We start from the raw sequence: 12,484 nt of genomic DNA, 5'->3' as shown, positions 1-12,484 counted from the left end.
TGTTCATACACTGTTCATACACTGTAACACACTGTAACACACTGTTCATACACTGTAACACACTGTAACACACTGTTCATACATTGTAACACACTGTTCATACACTGTAACACACTGTTCATACACTGTAACACACTGTTCATACACTGTAACACACTGTACATACACTGCAACACACTGTTCATACACTGCAACACACTGTAACACACTGTACATACACTGTAACACACTGTACATACACTGTAACACACTGTGCATACACTGTAACACACTGTGCATACACTGTAACACACTGTAACACATTGTACATACACTGTAACACACTGTTCATACACTGTAACACACTGTATACACTGTAACTACACTGTAACACACTGTACATACACTGTAACACACTGTTCATACACTGTAACACACTGTTCATGCACTGTAACACACTGTTCATACACTGTAACACACTGTTCATACACTGACACACTGTTCATACACTGTAACACACTGTAACACACTGTTACACTGTTCACAAACTGTACATACACTGTAACACACTGTAACACTGTTCATACACTGTTCATACACTGTAACACACTGTAACACACTGTTCATAAACTGTTCATACACTGTTCATACACTGTACACACACTGTTCATACACTGTTCATACACTAACACACTGTAACACACTGTAACACTGTAACACACTGTAACACACTGTAACACACTGTAACACACTGTTCATACACTGCTCATACACTGTTCATACACTGTAACACACTGTTCATACACTGTAACACACTGTTCATACACTGTAACACACTGTTCATACTGTAACACACTGTTCATACACTGTAACACACTGTAACACTGTTCATACACTGTAACACACTGTAACACACTGTACATATACTGTAACACACTGTGCATACACTGTAACACACTGTGCATACACTGTAACACACTGTAACACATTGTACATACACTGTAACACACTGTTCATACACTGTAACACACTACATACACTGTAACTACACTGTAACTACACTGTAACACACTGTACATACACTGTAACACACTGTTCATACACTGTAACACACTGTTCATACACTGTAACACACTGTTCATACACTAACACACTGTTCATACACTGTAACACACTGTAACACAGTTACACACTGTACCACACTGTTCATACACTGTAACACACTGTACATACACTGTAACACACTGTAACACACTGTACACACACTGTACACACACTGTTCATACACTAACACACTGTAACACACTGTAACACACTGTAACCCACTGTTCATACACTGTAACACACTGTAACACACTGTACATACACTGTAACACACTGTTCATACACTGTAACACACTGTAACACACTGTTCATACACTGTAACACACTGTAACACACACTGTAACACACTGTAACACACTGTAACACACTGTTCATACACTGCAACACACTGTTCATACACTGCAACACACTGTTCATACACTGTAACACACTGTACATACACTGTAACACACTGTACATACACTGTAACACACTGTGCATACACTGTAACACACTGTGCATACACTGTAACACACTGTAACACATTGTACATACACTGTAACACACTGTTCATACACTGTAACACACTGTACATACACTGTAACTACACTGTAACACACTGTACATACACTGTAACACACTGTTCATACACTGTAACACACTGTTCATACACTGTAACACACTGTTCATACACTAACACACTGTTCATACACTGTAACACACTGTAACACACTGTTAACACACTGTACCACACACTGTTCATACACTGTTCATACACTGTTCATACACTGTTCATACACTGTTCATACACTGTTCATACACTGTTCATACACTGTTCATACACTGTTCATACACTGTTCATACACTGTTCATACACTGTTCATACACTGTTCATACACTGTTCATACACTGTTCATACACTGTTCATACACTGTTCATACACTGTTCATACACTGTTCACACACTGTTCACACACTGGTAACACACTGTTCATACACTGTAACACACTGTTCATACACTGTTCATACACTGTACACACACTGTACACACACTGTTCATACACTAACACACTGTAACACACTGTAACACACTGTAACACACTGTAACACACTGTAACACACTGTGACACACTGTGACACACTGTGACACACTGTGACACACTGTGACACACTGTGACACACTGTGACACACTGTGACACACTGTGACACACTGTGACACACTGTAACACACTGTAACACACTGTAACACACTGTAACACACTGTTCATACACTGTAACACACTGTTCATACACTGTAACACACTGTTCATACACTGTAACACACTGTAACACACTGTTCATACACTGTAACACACTGTTCATACACTGTAACACACTGTAACACACTGTAACACACTGTTCATACACTGTAACACACTGTACATACACTGTAACACACTGTTCATACACTGTAACACACTGTAACACACTGTACATATACTGTAACACACTGTAACACACTGTGCATACACTGTAACACACTGTGCATACACTGTAACACACTGTAACACATTGTACATACACTGTAACACATGGTGCATACACTGTAACACACTGTGCATACACTGTAACACACTGTAACACATTGTACATACACTGTAACACACTGTTCATACACTGTAACACACTGTACATACACTGTAACACACTGTACATACACTGTAACACACTGTTCATACACTGTAACACACTGTTCATACACTGTAACACACTGTTCATACACTGTAACACACTGTAACACACTGTAACACAGTTACACACTGTAACACACTGTTCATACACTGTAACACACTGTAACACACTGTACATACACTGTAATACACTGTAACACACTGTAACACACTGTAACACACTGTACATACACTGTAACACACTGTAACACACTGTTCATACACTGTAACACACTGTTCATACACTGTAACACACTGTAACACACTGTTCATACACTGTAACACACTGTAACACACTGTTCATACACTGTAACACACTGTTCATACACTGTAACACACTGTTCATACACTGTAACACACTGTACATACACTGCAACACACTGTTCATACACTGTAACACACTGTAACACACTGTACATACACTGTAACACACTGTGCATACACTGTAACACACTGTGCATACACTGTAACACACTGTAACACATTGTACATACACTGTAACACACTGTTCATACACTGTAACACACTGTACATACACTGTAACTACACTGTAACACACTGTACATACACTGTAACACACTGTTCATACACTGTAACACACTGTTCATACACTGTAACACTGTTCATACACTAACACACTGTTCATACACTGTAACACACTGTAACACACTGTTCATACACTGTAACACACTGTTCATACACTGTTCATACACTGTAACACACTGTACACACTGTTCATACACTAACACACTGTAACACACTAACACACTGTAACACACTGTTCATACACTGTTCATACACTGTTCATACACTGTAACACACTGTTCATACACTGTAACACACTGTAACACACTGTTCATACACTGTAACACACTGTTCATACACTGTAACACACTGTTCATACACTGTAACACACTGTTCATACACTGTAACACACTGTACATACACTGTAACACACTGTTCATACACTGTAACACACTGTAACACACTGTACATATACTGTAACACACTGTGCATACACTGTAACACACTGTGCATACACTGTAACACACTGCAACACATTGTACATACACTGTAACACACTGTTCATACACTGTAACTACACTGTAACACACTGTAACACACTGTTCATACACTGTAACACACTGTTCATACACTGTAACACACTGTTCATACACTGTAACACACTGTTCATACACTGTAACACACTGTTCATACACTAACACACTGTTCATACACTGTAACACACTGTAACACTGTACACACTGTAACATACTGTTCATACACTGTAACACACTGTACATACACTGTAACACACTGTAACACACTGTTCATACACTGTAACACACTGTTCATACACTGTAACACACTGTGCATACACTGTAACACACTGTGCATACACTGTAACACACTGTGCATACACTGTAACACACTGTAACACACTGTACATACACTGTAACACACTGTACATACACTGTAACACACTGTTCATACACTGTAACACACTGTAACACTGTACACACTGTAACATACTGTTCATACACTGTAACACACTGTACATACACTGTAACACACTGTAACACACTGTTCATACACTGTAACACACTGTTCATACACTGTAACACACTGTGCATACACTGTAACACACTGTGCATACACTGTAACACACTGTGCATACACTGTAACACACTGTAACACACTGTACATACACTGTAACACACTGTACATACACTGTAACACACTGTTCATACACTGTAACACACTGTACATACACTGTAACACACTGTTCTTACACTGTAACACACTGTACATATACTGTAACACACTGTAACACACTGTGCATACACTGTAACACACTGTGCATACACTGTAACACACTGTAACACATTGTACATACACTGTAACACATGGTGCATACACTGTAACACACTGTGCATACACTGTAACACACTGTAACACATTGTACATACACTATAACACACTGTTCATACACTGTAACACACTGTACATACACTGTAACACACTGTACATACACTGTAACACACTGTTCATACACTGTAACACACTGTTCATACACTGTAACACACTGTTCATACACTGTAACACACTGTAACACACTGTAACACAGTTACACACTGTAACACACTGTTCATACACTGTAACACACTGTAACACACTGTACATACACTGTAATACACTGTAATACACTGTAACACACTGTAACACACTGTACATACACTGTAACACACTGTTCATACACTGTAACACACTGTTCATACACTGTAACACACTGTAACACACTGTTCATACACTGTAACACACTGTAACACACTGTTCATACACTGTAACACACTGTTCATACACTGTAACACACTGTTCATACACTGTAACACACTGTACATACACTGCAACACACTGTTCATACACTGTAACACACTGTAACACACTGTACATACACTGTAACACACTGTGCATACACTGTAACACACTGTGCATACACTGTAACACACTGTAACACATTGTACATACACTGTAACACACTGTTCATACACTGTAACACACTGTACATACACTGTAACTACACTGTAACACACTGTACATACACTGTAACACACTGTTCATACACTATAACACACTGTTCATACACTGTAACACTGTTCATACACTAACACACTGTTCATACACTGTAACACACTGTAACACACTGTTCATACACTGTAACACACTGTTCATACACTGTTCATACACTGTTCATACACTGTAACACACTGTTCATACACTGTAACACACTGTTCATACACTGTAACACACTGTAACACACTGTAACACAGTTACACACTGTAACACACTGTTCATACACTGTAACACACTGTAACACACTGTACATACACTGTAATACACTGTAATACACTGTAACACACTGTAACACACTGTACATACACTGTAACACACTGTTCATACACTGTAACACACTGTTCATACACTGTAACACACTGTAACACACTGTTCATACACTGTAACACACTGTAACACACTGTTCATACACTGTAACACACTGTTCATACACTGTAACACACTGTTCATACACTGTAACACACTGTACATACACTGCAACACACTGTTCATACACTGTAACACACTGTAACACACTGTACATACACTGTAACACACTGTGCATACACTGTAACACACTGTGCATACACTGTAACACACTGTAACACATTGTACATACACTGTAACACACTGTTCATACACTGTAACACACTGTACATACACTGTAACTACACTGTAACACACTGTACATACACTGTAACACACTGTTCATACACTATAACACACTGTTCATACACTGTAACACTGTTCATACACTAACACACTGTTCATACACTGTAACACACTGTAACACACTGTTCATACACTGTAACACACTGTTCATACACTGTTCATACACTGTTCATACACTGTAACACACTGTACACACTGTTCATACACTAACACACTGTAACACACTAACACACTGTAACACACTGTTCATACACTGTTCATACACTGTTCATACACTGTAACACACTGTTCATACACTGTAACACACTGTAACACACTGTTCATACACTGTAACACACTGTTCATACACTGTAACACACTGTTCATACACTGTAACACACTGTAACACACTGTTCATACACTGTAACACACTGTACATACACTGTAACACACTGTTCATACACTGTAACACACTGTAACACACTGTACATATACTGTAACACACTGTAACACACTGTGCATACACTGTAACACACTGTGCATACACTGTAACACACTGCAACACATTGTACATACACTGTAACACACTGTTCATACACTGTAACTACACTGTAACACACTGTAACACACTGTTCATACACTGTAACACACTGTTCATACACTGTAACACACTGTTCATACACTGTAACACACTGTTCATACACTGTAACACACTGTTCATACACTAACACACTGTTCATACACTGTAACACACTGTAACACTGTACACACTGTAACATACTGTTCATACACTGTAACACACTGTACATACACTGTAACACACTGTTCATACACTGTAACACACTGTTCATACACTGTAACACACTGTGCATACACTGTAATACACTGTAACACACTGTGCATACACTGTAACACACTGTGCATACACTGTAACACACTGTAACACACTGTACATACACTGTAACACACTGTACATACACTGTAACACACTGTTCATACACTGTAACACACTGTACATACACTGTAACACACTGTTCTTACACTGTAACACACTGTACATATACTGTAACACACTGTAACACACTGTGCATACACTGTAACACACTGTGCATACACTGTAACACACTGTAACACATTGTACATACACTGTAACACACTGTTCATACACTGTACATACACTGTAACTACACTGTAACACACTGTAACACATTGTTCATACACTGTAACACACTGTTCATACACTGTAACACACTGTTCATACACTGTAACACACTGTTCATACACTGTAACACACTGTTCATACACTAACACACTGTTCATACACTAACACACTGTTCATACACTGTAACACACTGTAACACAGTTACACACTGTAACACACTGTTCATACACTGTAACACACTGTACATACACTGTAACACACTGTAACACACTGTACACACACTGTTCATACACTAACACACTGTAACACACTGTAACACTGTAAAACACTGTAACACACTGTAACACACTGTTCATACACTGTAACACACTGTACATACACTGTAACACACTGTAACACACTGTTCATACACTGTAACACACTAACACACTGTGCATACACTGTAACACACTGTGCATACACTGTAACACACTGTAACACACTGTACATACACTGTAACACACTGTTCATACACTGTAACACACTGTACATACACTGTAACACACTGTACATACACTGTAACACACTGTACATACACTGTAACACACTGTACATACACTGTAACTACACTGTAACACACTGTAACACACTGTACATACACTGTAACACACTGTTCATACACTGTAACACACTGTTCATACACTGTAACACACTGTTCATACACTGTAACACACTGTTCATACACTGTAACACACTGTTCATACACTGTAACACACTGTTCATACACTGTAACACACTGTTCATACACTAACACACTGTGCATACACTGTAACACACTGTAACACATTGTACATACACTGTAACACACTGTTCATACACTGTAACACACTGTACATACACTGTAACTACACTGTAACACACTGTACATACACTGTAACACACTGTTCATACACTATAACACACTGTTCATACACTGTAACACTGTTCATACACTAACACACTGTTCATACACTGTAACACACTGTAACACACTGTTCATACACTGTAACACACTGTTCATACACTGTTCATACACTGTTCATACACTGTAACACACTGTACACACTGTTCATACACTAACACACTGTAACACACTAACACACTGTAACACACTGTTCATACACTGTTCATACACTGTTCATACACTGTTCATACACTGTTCATACACTGTTCATACACTGTAACACACTGTTCATACACTGTAACACACTGTAACACACTGTTCATACACTGTAACACACTGTTCATACACTGTAACACACTGTTCATACACTGTAACACACTGTAACACACTGTTCATACACTGTAACACACTGTACATACACTGTAACACACTGTTCATACACTGTAACACACTGTAACACACTGTACATATACTGTAACACACTGTAACACACTGTGCATACACTGTAACACACTGTGCATACACTGTAACACACTGCAACACATTGTACATACACTGTAACACACTGTTCATACACTGTAACTACACTGTAACACACTGTAACACACTGTTCATACACTGTAACACACTGTTCATACACTGTAACACACTGTTCATACACTGTAACACACTGTTCATACACTGTAACACACTGTTCATACACTAACACACTGTTCATACACTGTAACACACTGTAACACTGTACACACTGTAACATACTGTTCATACACTGTAACACACTGTACATACACTGTAACACACTGTTCATACACTGTAACACACTGTTCATACACTGTAACACACTGTGCATACACTGTAACACACTGTGCATACACTGTAACACACTGTGCATACACTGTAACACACTGTACATACACTGTAACACACTGTACATACACTGTAACACACTGTTCATACACTGTAACACACTGTACATACACTGTAACACACTGTTCTTACACTGTAACACACTGTACATATACTGTAACACACTGTAACACACTGTGCATACACTGTAACACACTGTGCATACACTGTAACACACTGTAACACATTGTACATACACTGTAACACACTGTTCATACACTGTACATACACTGTAACTACACTGTAACACACTGTAACACATTGTTCATACACTGTAACACACTGTTCATACACTGTAACACACTGTTCATACACTGTAACACACTGTTCATACACTGTAACACACTGTTCATACACTAACACACTGTTCATACACTAACACACTGTTCATACACTGTAACACACTGTAACACAGTTACACACTGTAACACACTGTTCATACACTGTAACACACTGTACATACACTGTAACACACTGTAACACACTGTACACACACTGTTCATACACTAACACACTGTAACACACTGTAACACTGTAAAACACTGTAACACACTGTAACACACTGTTCATACACTGTAACACACTGTACATACACTGTAACACACTGTAACACACTGTTCATACACTGTAACACACTAACACACTGTGCATACACTGTAACACACTGTGCATACACTGTAACACACTGTAACACACTGTACATACACTGTAACACACTGTTCATACACTGTAACACACTGTACATACACTGTAACACACTGTACATACACTGTAACACACTGTACATACACTGTAACACACTGTACATACACTGTAACTACACTGTAACACACTGTAACACACTGTACATACACTGTAACACACTGTTCATACACTGTAACACACTGTTCATACACTGTAACACACTGTTCATACACTAACACACTGTTCATACACTGTAACACACTGTTCACACACTGTTCATACACTGTAACACCCTGTAACACACTGTTCACACACTGTTCATACACTGTAACACACTGTAACACCCTGTAACACACTGTAACACACTGCTCATACACTGTAACACCCTGTAACAGCACATCAACAAATTCTGCACACCAACACAGATGCACCCAGGGGAGCCAGTGACAGGATTACTGACAATGTGGAGCAAGGGGAGCTGATAGGATGGTCTTACAGACATCTGTGCCTCCTGAACTGTTCCCGGACGCACATACAGGTGCTCCTCGACCTACGATGGGGTTACGTTCCGATAGACCCGTCGTAAATCGAAAATATGGTGTGGTAAATGTATTTAATACACCTGATCACGTGGCTGTAAAGTCAAAATATCGTAAGTCGAAGCATCGTAAGTCGGGGAGCTCTCTGCATCACAGCTCGGCTTGGGAACAGCTCTGCCCAAGACGGCAAGATATTGCAGAGAGTTGTGGACGCAGCCTAGACCAGACTCCCAGCCATCGACTCCATCTACACTTCACGCTGCCTCGGAAAATCAGCCAACATAATCAAAGACTTGTCCCTGTCCCACCCCGGTCACTCCCCCTCCCTCTCCCCCTCCCTCCCATCTGGCAGAAGGCACAGAAGCTTGAAAGCGTGCACCACCAGACTCAGGAACAGCTTCTTCTCCTGTTACCAGGCTTCTGAACAGTCCTTCTGTAAACTCGGGCACTGTCCGATTCACCTCTACCCCATTGCGGACATTGGACTTTGTTTGTCTGTGGAACAGGGGCGATACTATGCTGAGAACTATATTCTGCACTCTGTATCTTCCCCTTTGCTCTACCTATTCTAGTCGAGTTCAACATATATATATATATATATATATATATATATATATATATATAAAGGGCGGCACGGTGGCGCAGCGGTAGAGTTGCTGCCTTACAGCGAATGCAGCGCCGGAGACTCAGGTTCGATCCTGACTACGGGTGCCGTCTGTAAGGAGTTTGTTCGTTCTCCCTGTGACCTGCGTGGGTTTTCTCCGAGATCTTCGGTTTCCTCCCACACTCCAAAGACGTACAGGTATGTAGGCTAATTGACTGGGTAAATGTAAAAATTGTCCCTAGTGTGTGTAGGATAGTGTTAGTGTGCGGGGATCGCTGGGCGGCACGGCCTCAGTGGGCCGAAGGGCCTGTTTCCGCGCTGTATCTCTAAATCTAAATCTAAAAAATTACTGTACTTACATGTAGTATTATCTGATCTGTTTGGATAGCTATTCACTGCACCTTGGTACACGTGGCAATAATAAACCTAAACGAGGACTCAATGTACCATAATGGGGCCAGATGCCTCACCGGCGGGACTGGGAATGGTCTCGACACCAGGAAAAAATGGGAATAACACGGATTATCGGGGATCAGGGTCTCCGATTACAAGGAAATATTCGGACCATTCGGCTTGGAGCAGGGGAAGTTAAGAAGTGGTCTGAAGGATTGTCATAATATGGAAGCACTGAAGTTACTGTATGGGTGGACAGAGTTGTTCTAAAAGCTGAGGGCAACGTTTAGAAACATAGAAAATAGGTGCAGGAATAGGCCATTCGGCCCTTTGAGCCTGCACCGCCATTCAATATGATCATGGCTGATCATCCAGCTCAGTAACCTGTACCTGCCTTCTCTCCATACCCCCTGATCCCTTTAGCCACAAGGGCCACATCTAACTCCCTCTTAAATATAGCCAATGAACTGGCCTCAACTACCTTCTGTGGCAGAGAATTCCACAGACTCACCACTCTCTGTGTGAAGAAATGTTTTCTCATCTCGGTCCTAAAAGACTTCCCCCTTATCCTTAAGCTGTGACCCCTGGTTCTGGACTTCCCCAACATCGGGAACAATCTTCCCGCATTTAGCCTCTCCAACCCCTTAAGAATTTTATATGTTTCAATAAGATCCCCCCTCAGTCTTCTAAATTCCAGCGAGTACAAGCCCAGTCTATCCAGTCTTTCTTCATATGAAAGTCCTGCCATCCCAGGGATCAATCTGGTGAACCTTCTCTGTACTCCCTCTAAGGCAAGAATGTCTTTCCTCAGATTAGGAGACCAAGACTGTACGCAATACTCCAGGTGCGGTCTCACCAAGTGCGAGGAGAATTGGGAAAAAGACTGTGCATTCAACCTGTCTATGCCCCTCGTGATTTTTTTATACACCTCGCTGAGGTCATCACCTGAAGATGGCTGAGCACCACAGTTTAGTTTAGTGTCAAATGTACAGAGAAAAGCTTTTTGTTGCGTGCCATCCAGTCAGCAGAAAGACAACACATGATTACAATTAAACCAGCATCTGCAGTTCTTTCCATTACAATCGAGCCATCCACTGTGTACAGATACGGGATAAAGAGAATAACGTTTTGTGCAAGATAATGTCCAGTCAAGTCCGATTAAAGACAGTCCCGATGGTCTTTGTGGTGCTGGCTCGAAGGGCCGAATGGCCTACTCCTGCACCTATTGTCTATTGATCG

The 12,484-nt window shown here is 40.4% G+C and overlaps 1 protein-coding gene across 2 annotated transcripts in view; it reads right to left on the bottom strand.

The window, feature by feature from the left end:
• The window catches only part of srrt (serrate RNA effector molecule homolog (Arabidopsis)), a 62,623-nt gene that overhangs the window by 44,074 nt on the left and 6,065 nt on the right, over positions 1 to 12,484 (bottom strand). The gene's annotated exons all lie outside the window — the stretch shown is intronic.

Source organism: Rhinoraja longicauda, chromosome 34 (assembly GCF_053455715.1).
Source record: "Rhinoraja longicauda isolate Sanriku21f chromosome 34, sRhiLon1.1, whole genome shotgun sequence".
Lineage (NCBI taxonomy): Eukaryota > Metazoa > Chordata > Chondrichthyes > Rajiformes > Arhynchobatidae > Rhinoraja > Rhinoraja longicauda.
Note: the sequence above shows the minus strand (reverse complement) of the source record. Positions and strands in the feature narration are given on the sequence as shown.